Raw genomic sequence first — 22,408 nt, 5'->3', positions numbered from 1 at the left:
AGCAGAAGAACCCGAGAACCCATTCTGAGATATAGTGGTCTGCAAAACCTTGAAGCATTCTAAAATTTAAATGACTTAGGTTGGGCCAGAGGGCATATTTTAGCTAGGGGTGAAAGGGACATAAAGCACAAAGGGTCTGTGTGATAAACTATATAAACTAAGATTTATATTATAAAGCATGAGAATGAATTGAAGGATGTAGAATTGAGGGGACTGATATGATCTGTCACATGTTTCAGAAAGAAGTCCATTCAAGCTGAATGGTGGTGGGCTTTAGAGTACCCCAGAATTGGTAAGAAAAGCAGTGAAGATTCTATTTTAGTAATGTTCTCTTGTATCTAATATCTGCAGTTAATAAGAAGTTATCATTTATGAAATTGTGCCAGTCATTCTCATATCCATTTAGTGCCTTTATCCTGCTCTGCACCATCAAAAAGTGGCTGATCTCTGCAAAGTACATTTCCCAGGCTCTTCTGTCCACTGAGCTTCTAGTAAACTTTGGCCAATTGGAGTTATTGGTGGGAGATTGGAGGATGAGAAGAAGAGAGAAGTCAGGGTATTTCTCCAAACATTTCATTGTACTATAGTTTAGGACCCAACGTACTTTTTTTGTTGTTGTTTTTAACAGGGCCCTAAGAATAGTTGAGCAGTGTGATAAGATACCTCCAAAAATAGCTATACATATGAGATAGAATTTGGTAAGTTTCAAAACAAAGGTACAAAGTATTCTTAGAGCTCAGGTAGGGAGTGAGAGCTATCAGCTGATCCCCCCCAAAAGATGGGTTTCATAGGCTGTTTTGTTTTAATTCACTCAAACCATAATTCAATCAATTCTGAGGGCTAGAGTTGAAAGCATCGCAAAGTTTTGTCTCCATTGCATCATTAACCTTCATAAGATTCCTAGTCTCCTGGTATTTCTCTCTGTATGTCTGCTCTGAGCCCTATTTCTATATTTCCAGTTTGGGCACATATCTGATAGAAAAGGTAGAGGCAGCCAGGGGACCTGGTATTTACCAGGGATACCAGAACTGATGATGTGGATTGGAAGCAGCATAAAAATTTTGGGATCAGAGCCTATTCACAAATTTCTGAATCCAGAGCAGAAAATACTTAGAAAGAGTACTACCAACATATACAAACTGGAAAACACACAGATTTCCTATATGGATGTGGAAGAGGAAGGGCTTTTTGGAGGTGGAGGGTGGGGGTATAATAGCGAGAAATTCCTCCTTAAATTTTAATATGAAAAATATCGTCCATCTGTTGAGTATTGATTTTGGTTTTGGATTATGCTCACTTGTGTCAGAAAGATAAATCAGGTATAATAGAGGAAGAGGACCTGGAGATAGTACTTATTTCTGCTACATGGACAAAGAGAAAATCAATGACAGTAACACCAGCAGTAGTGAAAAACCACCTATAACAACACAACTTCTCTTCCTTTTAGTATAGGGAGACTCATAGTGCATGGCACACTCAGTAAATATTAGTGCTCAATAAATTGGCTTAATGAATGAATGGCAAAATAAATGACAAAGTACATTTTTAAACAGCACTTGAATAAAGCATAATTTTTAAGACGAGAGGCTGGAAATAAAGCATTCTTTTAGTTATCTGTAAATCCAGGTGGTTTCCAACATGTACACTGAGACCAAAATTATTTATATTATTTTTAATAAATGAGTTTTTAATTCTTGGCTTGAAACAGGAGGTCAAATTTTATAGACACCTCAAAGATTTTCAAAAAAAATCTGTCCTCGAAATGCAGAGGACCTGAAGGTAAACCTCCTGCATGATGCAATCATATATTGACATCTTCATTCCCTTCCCAAAGTATGAAATTAAGCCTTCTTTTATTTTAATGATGAAAATACTGGATCTACAGTATGGAAGGGTAAACTTGAATTTTCTTAATAATAAAAAAATACAAAGTACCATTGGCAAAACTGCAATATCCTTCCAAAAAATGAAGCACAATAGACAGAATATTCCAATGGGCAGATGTTAACTTAAAGTGCACATTGTTTGGAAAAGGAGTTAATTAACAACTTATTAATTGGATAGAAAATCTGAAACTGTTGTACTTCTAGCAAATACATAATTTTCTGCAAGTATTATTAAAGCGTTTTTGTTGTACCTATTAAAGATTCTTGTCTCTAAGTTAATTTCATTATGCTAATAAGCTATCATCGTTACAGAACCTAAGCTTTGATCCATGTTAATTGTCGTGATCTTCAAAGACAAAGTCACCACTTACTTTAAATGAATTTTACATCTTTTTAAAGAATCACACGGAAATTAGGGGAAGTAATTAATTTTTTATTATGTGTCTCAATATTTTTAAGGGAGGAAGTCAATGGTATTGGCTAGAATTCATTTTAACATTTAACTGGGGAAAACAGCATGAGGCAAAAAAAACGTTCAGATGCAAAAGATTAAAGAAAATTTGAAACTGGGACCTAATTTGTCTTGATAAACTTTGGTGTTTAATATGCTTCTTTTGTTCTCAGTGTGAAACTGCAGGGTTTTGATTTGTAAAAACTTTTTGAAGAATTAATTCTTTCTAGTTTTTATTCATTTTGTTGCCTTTCTTTTACAGTAAGACAAACAAGTTGACCTTCAAACCATAACAATTTTAAATATCTGTGAACTTACAAGGTTAAATCTATTAGTGATCTGATATTAGCTATTGTACACTAACAGAATATGTTCCTTCTGAAGCAGATTAGACCTAGCTGTTTTATATAATAACTAGTTATTTGAACCTTAAGGGGTATAAGGAATAATATTATTAAATTATTTGCATTTCTCTTTGTAAGAAGAAAAGGTCAAGTGTGGAAATATTAATGTCTTCATTTTAGAAAAGATTTTTTTGTATGGAGATAAAATACACTTTAAGAACATATCTGAAGTCGAAAATTACTGGTTTTGTCTTTGTTGTAACCAGAGTGATGTGCAAGTTAGAGACATTCTTTAAGTTCCTGTCACACTAGGTACAAAAAAAGGATCAAAAATCAGAAAAGGACCAAAAACCAGAAAGGTAAAGCATAATAGGATATATTTTTTCGTAAACATTCAGAGAGAAGAAATGAACTGCCAAAATTTAATTTTGTAACCATTTATACTATATCAAGTCGCCTGACATTCTTTTTGGAAAGATATGGGGTATGAAAGATATATTATAAACATACATTTTAAAAAAACAGAATTCTCTAACTGATGTAAATAGGTACTTCACAGAAAATGGAAAAATATCAAATGAGTTTCTTAGAGAAAATCTAGTGGCTCTAATATAATGGTTAGCAAAGAGAAACATCTCAATGCAGCAAACATGCTAATGATGAAATGCTACCTTGCTATGAAGGATTTCTGACACCCATTGGAGAAGTAATGAACTCATCATAATGATTTCTTGATATGTAAACCAGTAGTTCTTAATTCCTTCTGTGCAAGAAAACCACCTGGTGATGGCAAGAATGTGAATTCCAGCATGGTGCCCAAGGGTTTATGTTTTTAACAAGTATTGTTAGGTGATTCAAATGCATATGGTTCATGGACCACAAACCTTCAACACTGATAAGATTAATAAGAAACTCAGTTTTATCTGACTTTAAACTTTATCAGACTTTAAAATACATTTCAATTCATAAAATTCTTTACTAGCCAAGGTGCTACTAATCTATCTAGAAAATAGGCATGGAAGTATTAGTAACATTTTATGTGTTATATTAGAATGACAAAAAACAATAAAATAAATTATATTAATTAAGGTATGCAAAAATATACACCTCAAACTAGTATTGTCCTCTTTAAAACTGTGAATGTATATACCTTTTCTGGTACAATTGCCATTTTACACTGTTTGCATACTATAATAATGGCATTTGATGTTTGTAATATGGAGAAATTGGATTTTAATCTTTTATGTTCTAGCCCAGTGTATGATCCAATTTAAGTTTATTCATTTTATCTACTAAACATGGCTGTTTTTTAAAGATCATAACTATAGACACAGGTCAAGCGTTTTCTATCCCTGAGATTATTATAAAAACTGTGCCGAAGTTTCTGAAGTTATTTATATGAGTTTTTATGATACTTTAAGTTCTGTACTAATACATGAACATGTGTTCCATGTGCCTTCTTACCAGTTTTAATAGACAAAACCACACACTTGCATGTGTACAAAGGTATAATTTCTCCCAGACCTGCTGGGATGGTTCTACATTATATTTTAAGATTGAATTCTCATATAATTTAGGGTGAAAAGATTTACAAGAAAACTTACTTACACTTAAAAATATCTGACTCCTAAAACTCTACTAAACAACTCTATTATCCTTTAACATCTCCCTCAAACAGGTTAAATCACTCTTCAAATGCATTCTACAAATAATAATAATCAGTGTATAAAATCATTCTTACATTAAAGATGTTGAATTTGTTATATGGAACGATTTGCAAAGGACAGAGTAGATGTGGCAAAGAACTCAAAGCCTATCCCTCGTAGGACTGTGTTAAGCTGGGGTCCAGGAGGGAAGAGGTCTAGGATTCATATCCAGTTCTATCAATTTCTTTGTTGATAGAGGGGCCTGATGAAGATGGAGGGAGAAGTAAAATTTTAGGAACTTTTTCCACCTTTGTGCCTCTAAGGAAAGAGTGTGGGGCACACTGCTTTTTTTTTTTTTTTTTTTTTTTTTTGACAGATCTTAGCATAGAAATACACAGCTTCACATAGGTCTCTCTCTCCCAACCAAAGCTACCTGGACACTAATCCAAGAAGTCACTGCTACATATGATGGTTAAGAGCAAAATGCACTTTGAACAGATGACAAATCAGAGAGAAATATATGAAGCATCAAACCCTCTGTGTATAGTTCTACTAAATCAAATATTTTAGATCAGGCTTCCATATGATAAAAATTATAAATAAATACTTTTAAGGTTAGGAGGTGAAAAGCTTAGGAAACTAGAACTGTTGAATAGTTTACTCAAAGATGGAATTTATTGCATAAAAACTTTGTTGTAAGATTTTTTTTAAATTGTCAGAACAGTGCTTCAATGGCTTCAAAGATATTTGTGATCAAAGGTGTAGCAAATTCTATGATTAAGGACCATAACCCAGACTTTGTCAAATGCTGTAAGCATTGAAGAGCAAACCTCTGAATAACATCTGATTTATTTCTAAATATCCCATGGCTTTCCATGCAAAGGAATATAATATTTGCTGAAGGAAAAAGTCATTTTCCCAGCTTTTGCTTGAAATAGGAGATCCTTAACTTTCGTTATTTATTGTACTTTATATCACAGCTTGCAAACTGGCACCAGCCATATTTGTTTGACTTACACAATACATAAAATATTTTAAGCTAGTTTCTAGCATTTAAAAGTTGTGTGATTGTGTACAATATCTGGATATCTAGCTTTAATTGAAAAAATTCACCATCTGAAAGTACTGAGTATTTCCTTTTATATAGCAAAGATAGGAGGGAAACAAGTAGAGATTCAAGTGTCTCAAGATGTAAAGACACTTGAGTTTTCCAGAACTGATAAAAAACAGGCCTACTAGAAATAAATATTAATCTTGTATTCACTGTTGGGGAGTCCTCTAGGTGAAAATCACTGGGATACGTTAAAATTCAAAAAGTTACTAAGGGCAATATTGTAAGTAGTGAAAAGACAGTAGAAAAACAATAATAGAATGGACTATTAAGAGACACGGCCAGATAGGTTCATGTTCCAATTACCTGTTTTTTAGCACTTCAGAAAACCTTGGGTGAGTCTTTGAGTATTTGGCAGATCTTAGATTAAGGGAAATGAAATCTTAAATTTTGGTGCAAATAATCTGTTTCTGTATATAGTAGATAACATTCTAACCGAAAAATGTTAAAATGCCTCTGACTGAAGATTGTTGTAAGATGTTTGGGGTTAACTGTGTTAGATGCTTTCCTCTTCTAAAGACCTTTGCTTTTAACTAAATGCTTGCTTATCTTTCTAATTTAACATAGTCCCACATTATTCTTTGTAGTAATTTTGGGCTATCTGATAACATATAATGGAAAACATGTTTATGTCTTCCACCCGTTCTTGTTGCATATTTCAAATGCTTAGAACAACAATTTTCAGAAGCTTTCATTAAGGTTAATTTAAAAACTACATTAAATACAAACAGATTTTCTCACAAACAAAATGCAATGTGTACTTAACAGACTTCTGTATGTTATGTTTGATAAACTACCTCATATAAATGCAAATTTTGACTTTCTGCCAGAACCAGGTGGTATGGAAAATATTTCTATTAAACAAATAATGCTGGAAGAGAAAACTTCAAGCACTGGTATGTTGCATAGGAATAGAGGATGTTTTCATTCAGGTTTGATGTATATTTTCAGATTGACCTTTTTGTATACAAAATGAAAGAAATATACTGAAGAGTAATATGTGGTGAGCGGTTGTATTTGGTGTGAAAGAAGAGTCAGGAAAATATACTTGGGGAGGAATTTTACATATTCAGAGAAATAGGCTAAAATATTTTCTTCTGTTTTTCATGGTTATTTGCTAGCATCATCTCATCCCCTCTGGTAGTTATTGGAATAGCTTTCATCTCAGTCACTAAGTGAGATTGAACAAGGAGAGCTAAATAAAGCAGGATGAGCCCAAACGTTGCCTCACATGGAAAAGCTTTTTCTGAACTCTCAGCTAGACAAAATATAATCAGCACACGAAAAAAAAAAAAGAGAGAAGACCTCCCCTAAATCGATAACCCTAGTCTCACTATGAGAAAAATATTAGAAAAAAAGCACAATTAAGAGACTTCCTATGAATTATCTGATTGGTACTCCTCAAGATTTGTCAAGGTCATCAAAAAACAAGGGAAGTTTGTTATATTCACAGGCCAAAGGAGACTATAAAGCTATGAGGACTGTATGTAATGTAGTATTTTCCATGGGATCTCAAAACAGAAGAATGACATAGAAAAACTAGTAAAATTCAAATAAAGTGTGGATTTTAGTTAACAGTAATGTACCAATGTTGACTCATTAATTCTGATGAATGTACCATAGTAATGTAAGATATTAACAATAGGAGAAACTGGGTGTGAGGTACCTGGGAGTTCTCTGCACAGTCTTTGCAACTTTTCTGTAAATCTAAAATTATCCCCTCCAAAATTTTTTTATATTAAAAAGACAAATAGAAGATAAATGAAGGAAATGGTATGTGGCCTGATGGTCCATGTTGATCCTTATGGGATGCTTCTTGTCCACTCTTGACTGGGTAAGCCCTTAGAATTGCTATATGAGATAGTGATGAACATACACAAACTATATACACTTTCTTGCTTAGTTACACACACAGTGTCCACCAGGAGGTTATGTGTGTCATCTTAGAGAAAGTTGTTGCCTACCTGAAGTGCAATGGGAAAATCCATGTCCTTGATCCCGTTGGTACTGGATTGTCCATGATCTTGACCCCACTGGTACTGGGTTCCAAACATTAGGCCTAACAAACTTGCTCCTCACTATGGTCATGGGTTGTATTTGTGAATTGTTAGTATAAAATTGATCTGAAAACCCTAGAGAAATGTTTGATTCAGGACAAAGTAGTAATATTTAAGAATGTTGCAAATGATGTAAACACTGTATTGATAATATGCAAAATTGGAAACAACACAGTGACACTTTGGGGTTTTCTATAATAGGTTAAGTATCTAAAAGCAAAACACACACACACACACACACATTTTGTGTATATACACAAAATGATGAAGAAGGAAGAGGAGGAGGAGAGGAAGAAGAAAGCTTCTTTATTGGGGGCTCTGTTTAAGCACTGAGCTTAGAACATTATGTACTCTGTGAGTTTGGTATTACTGTTATTTCATAGATAGGCAATAAGATTCAAAGAGAATAAGTAACTTGTACTTACACCTTGTAAATAATACGGTAACTTTCCTCTCATCAATTACTCCTAGCAACACCTGTCACTATCCTTGTCAGACTTTCTCACCTATTAAATCCCCAGGTCTTTATCTTCTTGGCATTTGTTCCTGACCCTCCCTTTAAATTGAGGACTCAGTGTCATGGTCTCAGAGATCTTATGTGATAAACCTGGGATTCGAACCCAAGTCCAGATAACTCCAAAGTCTAAACCAGTTAAACCAGTGAATTAACATGCCTATGGTAGAGTGTATTTAACATTTAACTCCTGGAATTGTTAAAGGACTTCCTAACTAAAATATTCGTTGCCAAAATGGTTTTTTAAAAAAGAATATAGAATCGAATTTTCTCATTGGTGAAATATCTATTAACTTCAAAATGCATACATTGCTGTATATATTAACTTCATAATGTAAAATTTTGTAGGAATTATAAAAGTGAATAGAGGACAGAGGAGAAAAAGTGAAGATGACACACTGATACACTTTGAAAGATCTTAATGAAAAGTTACCAGAGAGGGAACAGCAGATCTTGTTGATGTTGTTATTCTTGTTTGTTTGTTTAACGTAAAACCTTAGGTTTTCATCCCTCTGAAAATAGTTAATGCTTTCATACAAGAAATGTTTTCCTCCTGCTAGAGAGGATAGACTAGGCCAGTTGAAACTCTGAAGATCTCATTAGACCTCTAGTCTAATGTGTTATTTCTGTGAAGCTGAGATTAACACTACTGACTCATAAAAGAACTTCATATTTGCTTCTAATGACAACATCTGACTAAGCGTACAAATCATAAGGGACCACCGGTTTGTATAAAATAATTCTCATTAATATCATATTTAAATTTATTTTATTTTAAAATAAAAATGGAGCCAAGGTTTTTAGAGTACATGAACTTTCAAAAAGAGATCGTTTTGTCTCCCATTGAAATGGGAACAGTTCTAAGAAATCCTTGTCTTCAGAGAGCTAATAAGTTAGGCATACATATAGATAATCAGCACAACCATTATTCTATTCCAAGAGGAAGTTAAATTTCAAAATTAGAGGCATTTTTATTAATTCTTCATATTAAATATTGTTCTGAATCCTTGAGAGAACTCAAAAGTCAGAAAAGGGTTAGATTATGTAACGCATGGATTTAGTGGTGGCTTAATAAAATCATGTGTACTCTGGCATGTTTAATGTGAGGAAGCCTGACAAATGGCATCGATTTTATAACAAAATCAATATTTGCCTTGCTAAGTTGGGTAAATTCGTTTCTCTAAATTTTATTTAATATCAAAAGAACGAAATTCAAAGAATATGCAAACCAAGAGACTTCCAAAATTGAATATGAAGTGAAACATTATCAAAAACTGTATTAAGCTGGTCCAGATTAGTTATTATTTAAAGCAGATAGTCATATTCTGCTTTTAAAAGGTAAAGTTCTCATATATTTTAATGTGAGTGACTTCAAATTTAATTCTATTATTATTTCTTTATATTTTTCCAGGGAAAATTTCAGATTTTGAGCCAAGTATGGAATTATATGGTTGGAGGTTACATAACGCAGACCTACAGAGTGTTTTATATTATGTCTACGAGACAGAGCATTAGATTTCACAGAGAAAGTCATAGAGATGCCACATTGTTGAAATTTCTGATCTGGTTGCAATGCTTAGGTTTGAATGAAAAACCCAAGGGCCAAATTCACAGAACAATTACATTTGCTTTTTGCATGCTTGATGCCCCCAAAACACTAGAACGTGCACTTTTAAACAGGCAAAATAAATTCTCTCTTTCTTCCTTACTAAACTTTAAACTTACAAATGTTTCTTAGCTAACTTTAAGTACCCTCCTTAGGGTATCTGCCAGCCTGAAAAAAACTGTAGGGCAGCCAAGAAAGGTGTTCCCTGATCAGCCATCCTGTTCATCTGTCTGCTCATCTCCTGTTCAATCCAAAAGACAGGCACATAAAGAATCCTACCAGGGCATCTATAAAATATGTAACATCACTTTAAAAAGTAGTGTATGTCATTACTGTTTAACACATTATATTTATTTCCAAAAGAGGATTCAATAATATTACCAACCAGACCCAATTTCTCTTTACTATTAAATATCAAATTGTATCCATTTAAAGCTTACGTCTAACCATCATTGTCAGGAAGTATATATGCATATATTATATACAATATTATACATATTAAATAGATATCCAAATTCCTTCATATTCTAGAGTTTTCCTTGACATTATACTTTTTTTAATGTCATAAATCTATTCATAATTCATAATACAAGTTATTAATTAGCAATAAGAAAAACACATAGCTTTTCTTGCAGTGACCTAGAGGGGAGGGATAGGGAGGATGAGAAGGAGGCTTAAGAGGGAGGGGATATGGGGACATGTGTATGCATATGGCTGAGTCACTTTGTTGTGCAACAGACACTAATATAGTATTGTGAAGCAATTATACTCCAACAAAGATCTATTAAAAACATAAATAAATGGAAAATACATTTAGAATTAATACAAAGATGGCATTTGTCTGTGTAGATGGACACTCTTAAAGTGTCTCTTTCTGATTCTTCCAAAAGCTACTCATACCTTCTAGGTACTACAGTCATTTTTCTCTCATCAGTTGCTTTTGACAACACCTATTACCATCCTTGTCAATCTTTCTCTCCTATCAATTCTCCCTAGTCTTCATCCTCTTCCATTGTTTCCTGGCTCTCCTTTTAGACTGGGTTCTCATCTTCATAGTCTCATATTCAGTTTTTTAGTTGTATATGTCCTAAGAGGATTTTTTAGACCGTATCTAGTGCTGCACTACACTTTTGCCTGGGTAAAGGATGCTTCCATCATTGAAATACCTGTGAATCAAGGATGACCCGTAAGCATACCAATGGTGAAATTACCAAAACCTAAGGTGACCACGCATCCAGGCTTACTGAGGCAATTCTGTTTATGCTTGTTGTCCCCAGGTAATTACTACCAGCATCCACCTGTATTCTTAAAAGTCCCTATTTGACCACCATGTCAATAGCCAATTTGTTAAGATAAGTTGAATGGGAATAAACTCCTGAGTCTTGAGGGACAGACTTTTAGGCAGAAACACTTTTTAAATTATGTGCAATGAATGTCCCTGTACTCCTAATATGAATAAATGCATAAAACCCAAGCTGTAGTGTAAAGGGTCTTCAATTCCAATTCCAGAACAAGACCTTAGAGAAGGCAAATATACAGAAAATTTTTAGTCTAAAAGCTTTACTGACCATGTGCTAGTAATTAGCATTTATAAGTTTAAATGTGCCAAGTTGGTCTCAGTAACAAGATTGTGATAAACAGCTAATGATAAAAACACCTAACTTATATTTATAATGATAGTATTATTCTGAGATGCTTCCAATAGCAGCCTGGATTGGAAAAAGAAAATATCACATATTAAGGGACAGTGATGTGTCAGGCAGAAGATAGGCATTATAATTATGCAAGAAGACTGTAAATACAGATATGTTAACATGGTGATCAGAGGGCCTCATGGAAAATCATGGTAATAAGAAGATAATCTCTTGAGATAAATGAACAGTTAGGGGAGAAGAGAAATAAGACAGGTACTGATAGGGTGCAATGATTTCCATTTCTGCACATACAGTGGAGAAGCTCAGCAATGCCTGGGTGATTGCTACTGTGGAAAACTCATATCGTCTTTGCAGGTGGGAAGGGAAATGGCTACAGTCAGGGATTGGCACTGGCAGAGAAGACAGACAACTATCTCAGACACATGTGAGACAGAATTTCTGACCAATCCTAAGTAGTGACATGTACTGGTAAATGTGAAGGCTGAATGCCGCCATAAGTGTATGGTAGCTTAGCACATGCACAGTTGAGAACAGACTGGAAGAGGCTGGGGATGACAGAGGTTTTGCATACTGAGGACACCCAGAAATGCCTGGGGTAAAAGAACAGTGTATTTCTTTAATGCTAATGTGCATTTTCTATGTCATGTTTTTTCTCTGTAATCTTTATGACAAAAGTTATTGTCTTACAGGGAAAGAAAATGAGAAAAATGTTATTCAGAAGTGTCCCATAAAACTTGTTACTTGAGGTAGTTCATGAACAATTGCATGGATGTAAAAATGAATGTACTTCATGAATGATATTTATCCTCAAAACAATTTCCAAAGTAGATATTATACCCACATGACAGATGAGGAGACTGAGTATAGGCAGACTGAACAATTTATCCAGGGTTAAACAGACACTTAATTACAGAGCTGCTCTAACTCCAGATAATTTATTTTTAAGTATATTATTAAGACTGTAGAGCAGTGCTTTTTGATTAAATGCTTGCATCTGTCGCCTGGTTTTTTATTTTTGTGTTTTTGGTTTTGTTTTTAATGAATACTATGAAGTAGGTGGTCTGGGGTGGACCTGAGATATAATGATGACAACTCTGTGGGTCCCCACACCACACTTTGAGTAGCAAGGGTGAAGTGTAGTGGATAAGACACAGAGTGACTTTATTGTGAGGCTTTCAGGATTACTGATGTACCTTTTGTTACAAGTTATTTGCAGACTTGTTTGCAGCAATTTCTTTTGAGTTTCATTGCCTATTATTTAAAGAACTCTAAACTACTGTGTATGAAATTGATTCCCATCACGATTTGTATTTTCCAATCAAGTGTAATATTTTGTTAGAATGAATAATTGCAGATGCGACCCTTTGTGAGTTAATGATATATTTTCAGAATTAAACAGTATCATAATGCAAGGTTGATGTAAGGTAATATTTCTCCTTAGTCCATAGTTTGTTTCCACAGTTACTATCAAATCACCCACTAACAGTATTTTCATTGTTCTAAGGTAGCACTCAAAAATATCTCCAGCCTGTTGATTTAAGTTTTAGTGGAACTGTTTCACATTTCTTATAAAGCAAATTTAAAAATTCAAAATAAATAACTACAAAGCAATAAAACAAAAGCAAACACCCCCAAATTAAAGTTCTATAATTCAACCAGCTATCACCAGTATAGTTTTAATTAGACTTGTCATGATATAGATACTGAATATTGAAAGAATTTCCTCCATGTACTTCACAGTTTTTGGGGTTTATTTTTTAAATTTATTTTTATTTTTGGCTGTGTTGGGTCTTTGTTTCTGTGCGAGGGCTTTCTCTAGTTGCAGCAAGCGGGGGCCACTCTTCATCGCGGTGCGTGGGCCTCTCACTATCGCGGGCTCTCTTGTTGCAGAGCACAGGCTCCAGACGCGCAGGCTCAGTAGTTGTGGCTCACGGACCTAGTTGCTCCACGGCATGTGGGATCTTCCCAGACCAGGGCTCGAACCCGTGTCCCCTGCATTGACAGGCAGATTCTCAACCACTGCACCACCAGGGAAGCCCCTCACAGCTTTTAATGTAATTTCAGTTATGTTATTTTTTCTCATTTGAGACCCTCAAAACACCTTTGTTCAGAAGGCAGGGCAGATCTTAACCATTAAATATTCACCTGGAGAACAAAATTAACTCAAAATTGTTCACACGCCTAAATGTAAAATGCAAAACTGTGAAACTCCTAGAAGATAACACAGGAGAAAATCTAGAATAAAATCTTGTTTTTGATATGCACATTTTAGATTAAGTATCAAAGGCACAATCAGTGAAAGAAAGGATTGACAAACTGGACTTCATTAAAATTTAAAACTTCTTTTCTCTTCTGTGAAATACACTATCAAGTGAACAAGAAGACAAACCACAGACTGGAAGAAAATATTTACAAAACACATATCTGATGAAGTACTGTTACTCAAAACACACCAAAATCTCTTAAATCTCAGTAAAACAGAAATAAAAGTCTCAAAAAATGAACAAAAGATCTGAACAGATACTTCACCAATGATGATATACAGATGGCAAATAAGTGTGTAAAAAGATGCTCAAAATCATCCACATTTAGGGAATTGCATATAAAAATAACAATGAGATACTACTACCCACTATTTAGCCACTATTAAAATGGCTAAAATCTAATCTGCTGATAACACAGAATGCTGGGAATGATGTGAAGCAACAGGAACTCTCATTTATTTTTGGTGGGAATGCAAAATGGTACAACCACTTTGAAAGACAGTTTGGCAGTTTCTTAAAAAGCTAAACATGCTCCTTCCATGTGATCCATCAATTACACTCTTTAGTATTTATCCAAATAAATTGAACAGTTTTTTTTCTCCCCTTAACTGAAAGAAGTTTTAATTCATTAATTTTCATCCATATTTTACATGCCTAAAATTATAATATATGAAAAAGTTTCAGCAGTTATTTTAATAGTGTTTTTTGTCTCATAAGCTACTATAAAAATTTATTGATATAGTCGAATTCAGCCAAGTTTTTTTCCCCTGCCCACCCCAGCCCCCCCAGGTTTTGTAATATGCAAGTTCATAACCACAAGTTCATGTCCACACAAAAACCTGCACATGGATTTTTTTATAGCAGCTTTATTCATAATTGCCAAAATTTAGAAGTAACCAAGAAGTCCTTCAGTACGTGTATGGATAAACTGTGGTACATCCAGACAGTGAAAGATTATTTGATGCTAAAAAGAAATGAACTGTCAAACTATGAAAAGAGATGGAGGAATCTTAAATGAATATTGCTCAGTGAGAGAAGCCAGTCTGCAAATGTTACACACTGTATGATTCGAATTATATGACATATAAATTTTGCCTAAAAAAGGCAAAACTATGGACACAGTAGAAAAGATCAGTGGTTGTCAGGGATTTAAGGTGAGCGGAGTATGAATAGTTGAAGCACAGAGAATTTTTAGGGCAGGATAACTATTCTGTATATACTACAATGGTGGATACATGCCCATATATGTTTGTTATCCATAGAATGTATAACACAAATAATAAACCCTAATGTAAACTATGGACATTGGTTGATTATGACATGTCAGTGTTGGTTCATCAGTTGTAACAAAGTACCACATTGATTATGGATGTTTATGATGGGGGTGTTTGTGTATGTAGGAATTCTTTGAACTTTCCATTAAATTTTGCTGTGATCCTAAAACTGCTCTAAAAATTTAAACCTATTAATTTAAAAAACAAAACAAGACTAATTTGATTAATTTAACTTCACATTATACATTCAGTCAAGGAATGTATAATATTCTCGTTTGTGTTTCATTTTATTTTTCTTATACAGGTGAGTTCTTCTAAGCCTTATCCCCAAAATGTGCACACACACACACACACACACACACACACACACACACAAGCACAATTTTCCTATGCATGTTTAGAGCTTATCTCACACAAAGACTATTTTTCATTACCTGGGAGAAAATATATTAAGGAAAATGTCTTATAATGAATTATTATAAATTTCAGGTCTAAGGCATTGAATTTCTTTGCCTCAGGCTGGTGGTGTGATGATGTAAAGTAGAATTGGTCTATCTAAATGACTGAATCTATCAAGGGCTCAAACATATTTAAGATTTCATCATAGATTCTTAATCTAAAAGGGTTTTAGTAGTAAAATTTCATATCTAAATCTGAAAAACTAAACTGATATGACAATTGCTCAAGATCAAATAATAAGCACAGGTATCGATAATCATTGGCAAAAGATTTTCTAACTCAAATAAGGTGATGAATGGTATGGTGGAGGATGCACCTTGGTCTATTGGCATTCAAATGAGGGACACTTGAGAGGACATGGATGAATTCCTGGTCACCAAAGTTTCAGATTTCTTTTAGTGGTTCATTAATAAATGAAAGTATTATAATTTTAATATACAGAAATAGAAACCTGCAGTGATGTGTATGTTTTAGCTGTTTACAAAGAAAACGTAGCAGCATTGATTTTATTTCTTATATTATTTTCTCCAACTTTAAAATCAGACTTATGAGATGGATCATAGATGTAAGAGTTCAAGCATATGAAAAAAAATACAGAAATATATGCAGTATGTAAGGAATCGTCTCTGGTGCTTTGCACTTTAACCAATTCATTCACCATTTAAAAACAATTAAAAAATTCATTAAGCTGGATTCTGCCCTTGGATACACACAACAAAACCCCCATTGAAGTCAATGGAAATTGTGCATGCATATCCAGGGGCAGAATTTGGCCCGCTGTGCTTAATTCACTCTGATCATTCCTATTAATTCAATATTAATATTTCCGTTCATTTATTCAATTAGTCCTGTGGTATTCAAAATTCATTGTATGTAATACATTGTGATCAGTCAATCATTGCATTTCCAGTCCACTCTAACAATCAATATTTGAAGTTAGTCAAGGCAAAATGCACTTAAAAACCAAACAGAAATAGAAATAGAAGTCCCTCTGCAGAGATATCTCCTACTTTGTTTCTTGGGCCTGACCTCTCCCTGGGGATTTAGTCAGTGTGAGAGACATTAGCAAATTGTGGGGCAGAGTTGGCCCTTAGATCAAATGCTGCTTTGTGGGGTAGCCAAGTAGGGCTATCTAATAACAGCCAGATGTGAAAGACTAAGCTCATGAAATACCCACCACTTAATTAGGTCACACAATACCATTTGGCTCCCAATCAAATTTGGGTTATCTCTGTTCTGAGCAGAGGGATCTCTTCTGTCTTCAAGGAACATAGATCAAAATGAACACAGTATGTTAACATCATAGTATAAACATTACATGCATGAATAAGTGGGACTAAACTCAAGAAGTATAATGATGCCTATGTTCCAAATGTATCTAAGTGTAATTTCCTTAGGCAGGCGAACTTAAACTTCTTGCATAATTTTATATGCTTTATAGGTATCCACAATATGCGAGATTATCAGCAAATCTGTAGAAGGGAAGTGTATGGAAATTGACAATTCATATTTAAATATTCATTAAACATTCTAAAAAGAATTACGTTCACCATTTTTGTTTTGTAACGGATTTATTGAGGTATAATTGACAATAAAATAAACTACATATGTAAAATGTACAATTTGATAGGTTTTGACAAATGTATACACCTGTGAAACCATCATTACAATTAAGATGCTAAACATGTTTATCACCCCCAAAAGGTTCCTCATGTCTCTAAACAACTCCCACATCACTGTCCAGGCAACCACTGAAGGGTTCTCTGTTATTAGAAATTAGTTTATATTTTCTAGAGCTTTAAATAATCAAAAAGTAAATATTCTTTTGTCTGGCTTTTGCCATTCAGCAGAAATATATTGGGATCCAACCATGTTATTGTTTCTATCAGTAAGTAATTTCTCTTTATCTCGGAATAGTAGTCTACTCTATGGATATAATTTGTTTACACAGTACTCTGTCGGTAGGCATTCAGAGTGTTTCCATTTGGGGGCTTTTATAAGTAAAGTTCCTATGAACATTTGTGTACCAATCTTTATGTGGACATCTTTCCCCCACCCTGAGAAAATAAGTAGGAGTAGAATGGCTAGATAATGTGGTATATGTATGTTTAACTTCTTAAGAAACTGCTACACTGCTTTCCAAAGTGATGTGCCATTTTACATTCCTTCTAGTAGTGTATCAGTGTTCCACTTCCTCTAAATCCTTAGCAGTATTTGGTATAGTCAGTCTTTTTAATTTTTAGCCATTCTCATAAGTGTGCAGTACAATCTATTCATTTATTTTGCATTTTTTTAATGACTATGTCAAGCATCTTTTCATGTGCATATTTGCTATCTGTTTATCTTCTCTGGTAAAGTGTTCAAATCTTTTGCCCATTTTTAAATGGGTTGTCTGTTTTCTTATTGATGATTTGAAAGAGTTATTTACATATTATAAATAAAGGCCCTGACTATGTACTAAGATGGCGGAGTAGAAGGACATCCTCTCACTCCCTCTTATGAGAACACCAGAATCACAGCTAGATGCTGGACAATCATCGACAGGAAGACACTGGAACTCACCAAAACAGATACCCCACATTGAAAGACAAAGGATAAGCCACAATGAGACGGTAGGAGGGTTGGAATCACAATAAAATCAAATCCCACAACTGCTGGGTTGGTGACTCACAACTTCACCACAGAAGTCCACCCACTGCAGTGAAGGTTCTGAGCCCCACGTCAGGCTTCCCAACCTGAGAATCCGGCAATGGGAGGAGGAATTCCTAAAGAATCAGACTTTGAAGGCTAGTGGGATTTGATTGCAGGACTTTGACAGGACTGGGGGAAACAGAGACTCCACTCTTGGAGGGCACACACAAAGTAGTGTGCACATCAGGACCCAGGGGAAGGAGAAGTGACCCCCGGGGAGACTGAACCAGACCTACCTGCTAGTGTTGGAGGGTCTCCTGCAGAAGCAGGGGTGGCTATGTCTCACCGTGGGGACAAGGACACTGGCAGCAGAAGTTCTGGGAAGTACTCCTTGGCATGAGCCCTCCCAGAGTCTGCCATTAGTTCCAGCAAAGAACCCAGGTAGGCTCCAGTGTTGGGTTGCCTCAGGCCAAACAACCAAAAGGGAGGGAACCCAGCCCCACCCATCAGCAGCCAAGTGGATTAAAGTTTTACTGAGCTCTGCCCACTAGAGAAACAGTCAGCTCTACCCACCACCAGTTCCTCCCATCAGGAAACTTGCACATGCCTCTTACATAGCCTCATCCACCAGAGGGCAGGCAGCAGAAGTAAGAAGAACTACAATCCTGCAGCCTGTGGAACAAAAATCACATTCATAGAAAGACAAGATGAAAAGGCAGAGGGATATATAACAGATGAAGGAACAAGATAAAACCCCAGAAAAACAACTAAATGAAGTGGAGATAGGCAACTTTCCAGAAAAAGAATTCAGAATAATGATAGTGAAGATGATCCAGGACCTCGAAAAAAGAATGGAGACAAAGATTGAGAAGATGCAAGAAATGTTTAACAAAGACCTAGAAGAATTAAAGAATAAACAGAGATGAACAATAAAATAATTGAAATGAAAACTACACTAGAAGGAATCAGTAGCAGAATAACTGAGACAGAAGAATGGATAAGTGACCTGGAAGACAGAATGGTGGAATTCACTGCTGCAGAACAGAATAAAGGAAAAAGAATGAAAAGAAATGAAGACAGCATAAGAGACCTCTGCAACAACATTAAACACAACAACATTCACATTATAGGGGTCCCAGAAGGATAAGAGAGAGAGAGAAAGGACCAGAGAAAATATTTGAAGAGATTATAGTCAAAAACTTCCCTAACATGGGAAAGGAAATAGCCACTCAAGTCCAGGAGGTGCAGAGATTCCCATACAGGATAAACCCAAGGAGAAACATGCCAAGACACATAGAAATCAAATTGGCAAAAATTAAAGACACAGAAAAAGTATTGAAAGCAGCAAGGGAAAAATGACAACATACAAGAGAACTCCCATAAGGATAACAGCTGATTTCTCAGCAGAAACTCTACAAGCCAGAAGGGAGTGGCATGATATACTTAAAGTGATGAAAGGGACGAACCTATAACCAAGATTACTGTACCTGGCAAGGATCTCATTCAGATTCAATGGAGATCAAAAGCTTTACAGACAAGCAAAAGCTAAGAAAATTCAGCACCACCAAACCAGCTTGACAACTAATGCTAAAGGAACTTCTCTAAGTGGGAAACACAAGAGAAGAAAAGAACCTACGAAAACAAACCCAAAACAATTAAGAAAATGGTAATAGGAACATACATATTGATAATTACCTTAAACGTGAATGGATTAAATGCTCCAACCAAAAGACACAGGCTGGCTGAATGGATACAAAAACAAGACCCATATATATGCTGTCCACAAGAGAACCACTTCAGACCGAGGGAAGATTGGAAGTGAGGGGATGGAAAAAGATATTCCATGCAAATGGAAATCAAAAGAAAGCTGGAGTAGCCATACTCATATCAGATAAAATAGACTTTAAAATAAAGAATGTTACAAGAGACAAGGAAGGACACTACGTAATGATCAACAAATCAATCCAAGAAGACATAACAATTATAAATATATATGCACCCAATATAGGAGCACCTCAATACATAAAGCAACTGCTAACAGCTATGAAAGAGGAAATAGACAGTAACACAATAATAGGGACTTTAACACCTCACTTACACCAGTGGACAGATCATCTAAAGTGAAAATAAATAGGAAACAGAAGCTTTAAATGACACAATAGACCAGATAGATTTAATTGATATTTATAGGACATTCCATCCAAAAAAAAGCAGATTACACTTTCTTCTCAAGTGTGCACGGAACATTCTCCAGGATGGATCACATCTTGGGCCACAAATTAAGCCCTGGTAAATTTAAGAAAATTGAAATCATATCAAGCATCTTTTCTGACCACAACACTATGAGATTAGAAATGAATTACAGGGAAAAAAATGTAAAACACACAAATACATGGAGGCTAAACAATACATTACTAAATAACCAAGAGATCACTTAATAAATCAAAGAGGAATTCAAAAAATACCGACAGACAAATGACAATGAAAACATGATGATCCAAAACCTATGGGATGCAGCAAAAGCAGTTCTAAGAGGGAAGTTTATAGCTATACAGGCCTACCTCAAGAAAAAGAAAAATCTCAAACAATCTAACCTTACACCTAAAGGAACTAGAGAAAGAAGAACAAACAAAACCCAAAGGTAGCAGAAGGAAAGAAATCATAAAGATCAGAGCAGAAATAAATGAAATAGAAACAAAGAAAACAATAGCAAAGATCAATAAACAAAAATCTGATTCTTTGAGAAGAAAAACAAAATTGATAAACCATTAGGCAGACTCATCAGGAAAAAGGGAGAGGACTCAAATCAATAAAATTAGAAATGAAAAAGGAGAAGTTACAACAGACACCACAGAAATACAAAGCATCCCAAGAGACTACTACAAGCAACACTATGCCAATAAAATGGACAACCTGGAAGAAATGGACAAATTCTCAGAAAGGTATAACCTTCCAAGACTGAACCAGTAAGAAATAGAAAATATGAGCAGACCAATCACAAGTAATGAAATTGAAACTGTGATTAAAAATCTTCCAACAAACAAAAGTCCACGACCAGATGGCTTCACAGGTGAATTCTATCAAACCTTTAGAGAGGAGCTAACATCCATTCTTCTCAAACTCTTCCAAAATATTGTGGAGGAAGGAACACTCCCAAACTCATTCTAAGAGGCCACCATCACCCTGATACCAAAACCAAAGATACTACAAAAAAAGAAAATTACAGACCAATATCACTGATGAATATAGATGGAAAAACCCTCAACAAAATACTAGCAAACAGAATCCAACAACATATTAAGAGGATCATACCCCCTGATCAAGTGGGATTTATCCCAGGGATGCAAGGATTCTTCAATATATGCAAATCAATCAATGTGATACACCATATTAACAAATTGATGGATAAAAACCATATGATCCTCTCAATAGATGCAGAAAAAGCTTTTGACCAAATTCAACACCCATTTATGATAAAAACTCTCCAGAAAGTGGGCATAGAGGGAACCTACCTCAACATAGTAAAGGCCATATACGACAAACCCACAGCCAACATCATTCTCAATGGTGAAAAACTGAAAGCATTTCCTCTAAGATCAGGAAGAAGACAAGGATGTCCACTCTCACCACTGTTATTCAACACACTTTTGGAAGTCCTAGCCACGGCAATCAGAGAAGAAAAAGAAATAAAAGGAATACAAATTGGAAAACAAGAAGTAAAGCTGTCACTGTTTGCAGATGACATGATACTATACATAGCGAATCCTAAAGATACCACCAGAAAACTACTAGAGCTAATCAATGAATTTCATAAAGTTGCAGGATACAAAATTAATGCACAGAAATCTCTTGCATTCCTATACACTAATGGTGAAAAATCTGAAAGTGAAATTAAGGAAACACTCCCATTTACCACTGCAAGAAAAAGAATAAAATACCTAGGAATAAACCTACCTAAGGAGACAAAAGACCTGTATGCAGAAAACTATAAGACACTGAGGAAAGAAATTAAAGATGATACCAGCAGATGGAGAGATATACCATGCTCTTGGATTGGAAGAATCAATATTGTGAAAATGACTATACTACCGAAAGTAATCTACAGATTCAATGCAATCCCTATCAAATTATCAATGGCATTTTTTACAGAACTAGAACAAAGAATCTTAAAATTTGTATGGGACACAAAAGACCCCAAATAGCCAAAGTAGTCTTGAGGGGAAAAAACGGAGCCAGAGGAATCAGACTCCGTGACTTCAGACTGTACTACAAAGCTACAGTAATCAAGACAATATGGTACTAGCACAAAAACAGATACATAGATCAATGGAACAAGATAGAGAGCCCAGAGATAAACCCACCCACCTATGGTCAACTCATCCCTGACAAAGGAGGCAAGGATACACAATGGAGAAAAGACAGTCTCTTCAGTAAGTGGTGCTGGGAAAACTGTAGAAGAATGAAATTGGAACACTCCCTAACACCATACACAAAAATAAACTCAAAATGG

This window comes from Lagenorhynchus albirostris, chromosome 6 (assembly GCF_949774975.1).
Source record: "Lagenorhynchus albirostris chromosome 6, mLagAlb1.1, whole genome shotgun sequence".
NCBI lineage: Eukaryota > Metazoa > Chordata > Mammalia > Artiodactyla > Delphinidae > Lagenorhynchus > Lagenorhynchus albirostris.
This window is presented reverse-complemented; position numbering follows the sequence as displayed.